We start from the raw sequence: 2,764 nt of genomic DNA, 5'->3' as shown, positions 1-2,764 counted from the left end.
AGAAACCCAGACTCCTTGCCTAAATTCCAAGTTCTTGAAGAAAGCGGAATCCAAAGAACCAAGGATCCCTTCCTTCAGAAGAGGCTTTTGTTGGGAAAGGTCAATAAGTCCAAGAGAAAACACTCTGCAGAGATTCCCATTGGAGGCGTCAACTCAGAAGTTTCTGCATTTCCTGTTGGATAATTATCTCCATTCCCTTTCACGACAGGAATACACATCCTGCTTTATGAATTTTTCAAACTAGGAGATAGCACAACTTGATCTATTTTGTTTGCCCAAGCGTGTGCACGTTAAGACAAAGCTTCTTTCTTATGGGTTTGTGGTATTTTCCTCCTTTGATCTAGATGAGTCAAAGCAGAGCTGAGCAGATCTTCGATCCCCAGAAAGTCTGAGCACGAAATCACCCACAAGACTGTCTGTTGCAGAGAGAGGAAGAAGGATGGGAGATCTGGGGAGCAGGATTGTTGCCTTGCTGTTGGCCGTCTCCACAGGTATCTTTTTCTATCGATTCATTCATTTATTGGGGGAAATAATTTTTAGCCTATTGTTCTTATTTTGGTGGAAGGTGGGAAACAAGGCCTCCCCAAGGTGGTTTTTAAACTGAATCTTTCCAAAGCCATTAAAAAGAAAATAAGCAAAACCATCAGCAGGAAAATTAATTTAAATATCTTATAAAGTAAAATAGGATGGCAAACATGGAATAATAATTTCTGCATTGGAAATTCTAAAGCATCAGTTAAATAACCTTGTTGGTTGGTTGGTTGGTTGGTTGGTTGGTTGGTTGGTTGGTTGGTTGGTTGGTTGGTTGGTTTCTTTCTTTCTTTCTTTCTTTCTTTCTTTCTTTCTTTCTTTCTTTCTTTCTTTCTTTCTTTCTTTCTTTTTCCTTCCTTCCTTCCTTCCTTCCTTCCTTCCTTCCTTCTTTCCTTCCTCCCCCATCATTTTCCCTGATGTTTCCATTTCCTTCCAGTTGTATCAGGTCAAGCTACTGTAACCCAGGGTCACCAATTTCTTTCAATTAAGGAAGGAGATTCTATCCTCCTGAACTGTTCCTATCAGGAAACGGAATATACTCTTCAGTGGTACAAGCAATATCCAGGAGGCCCGCCAGAATTCATGACATTACTGGTTTCATCAGGGACCACAGCAGAAGATAATTTTGAAATGACTCTGGACACAAAGAAGAAGACCACCTCTTTGTATCTGAAGAACACCCAACTGAAGGATTCAGCTGTCTATTTCTGTGGATTGGAGCACAGTGCTACAAAGACACCTGCTGGTTGTCACCAAAGTGGAAGACAACCAGGAAAAAGACATTGAGCTCTCTTTCTTCTTCTTTGAAGAAAGATCAGGAGAAGATCTTGAGCCACAGCCTCATAACAACAAAGATCTATTTGTCCCAAAGGTCTTTTTCCAAAAGGCAACTGAAGTTTCCTCGTTTTTCCCCCTTGAAAACATTCCTTTCTCATCCAAGAAGCTTCTTCAGTTCTCACCGACTGATGAGGAGCAAAACACTTTAAAGGAAAAGCAAACAGATAAAAACAAAATCCAGTTGCCTTATGGAAAACCCCCTTTGGGATAACCAAGACCTGGATGACAAAGTTCTGCTTATTTTCCAGCTCAAGCTTGTCCTCCCCATGTGGATTCCTTTGTAAGTCATCCGCATATTGTCCCAAAGGTGCATTTTCCAGAGGCAACTGAACTTTCTTCATATTTTGGGAGAGATGTTTTGCTTCTCATCCAAGAAGCTTCTTCAGCTCTAACTGGATAGTGGGGGGATTTAAAGGATTTACATTCCTTGCACACAGCTGGTTATTTGCATCCTTTTGGAGGGTCCTTGAAGCCTTTGGAGGTTTACCTCTGTCCTCAGGGTCACCTGAGTAGTGCAAAGGGTTCCCGTAGCCTACAATCTTCTTCCTCTGGAAATCCATTCTTACTCACCCTATTCAAAGGGTCTTCATCCCAAATTCTTCTTCAAAGACAAAACAAGAAAGTCCCATTGCCTCCTGAAAAAGCACCTTGGGGACAACCATGACCTGAGTGACTGAGAATCTCTACAGATGTTCATCTGGAAATTGGAGCAGAACAGCCAAGACAGAGGAATGGTTGAAAGGTTAATGGCAATCAACTGAATGATCCCCATGTCTCTCCCTTCCAGGTGTCCAAGGCCAGGACCGAGTGGATCAGAAGCCCATAGAAGTCATCAAAGAAGGAGAGGATACGACCATTGCCTGTCAGTACACCTCCAGTACTGTCTATAGCATGCATTGGTACCAGGAATTTGCAGGAGAACCTACGTATCTCCTAACGGTGACATCGCAAGGATTGGAGACACGAGGACACTTCACTGCTTCTTTTGACAAGGAGGCAAAGGAGAGTCATTTGAACATCACAAGAGTGCAGTTGAAAGATGCTGCAGTCTACTTCTGCGGGGCCCAAGATCCACATCAATGCAGAAGCACCTGCTTCACGTACAAAAACACTCTGAGGCTGAGCCGTTCTGTGAAAGGGAAATGAACCTCAGTTGGGGAATTGGGATGCAGAGATGGACCAGCTGACCCAAAATAAGCTACATGTGGGTACAACCTGCATTGGTATCAAGGAGAAAGTGAATGGAAATATTTCAGAGTATTGTAAGACAGAAGAAACATAACAGATGGACATTCCCACCACTAGCAAAAACTATGTAAGGCCAAGCAGTTCTGTCCTTCCTTCCTTCCTTCCTTCCTTCCTTCCTTCCTTCCTTCCTTCCTTCCTTCCTTCTTTC

General features: G+C 42.9%; 1 gene segment (V, D, J or C); it reads left to right on the top strand.

Moving 5' to 3' along the window:
• Nucleotides 1-439: 439 nt before the first annotated feature.
• Nucleotides 440-2,514, top strand: LOC309401257 (T cell receptor alpha variable 36/delta variable 7-like). The segment is given in 2 exons: nucleotides 440-491; nucleotides 2,156-2,514.
• Nucleotides 2,515-2,764: the final 250 nt, after the last annotated feature.

This window comes from Natrix helvetica (genome assembly GCF_964273705.1).
Source record: "Natrix helvetica genome assembly, chromosome: Z".
In the NCBI taxonomy this organism is placed as follows: domain Eukaryota; kingdom Metazoa; phylum Chordata; class Lepidosauria; order Squamata; family Natricidae; genus Natrix; species Natrix helvetica.
Note: the sequence above shows the minus strand (reverse complement) of the source record. Positions and strands in the feature narration are given on the sequence as shown.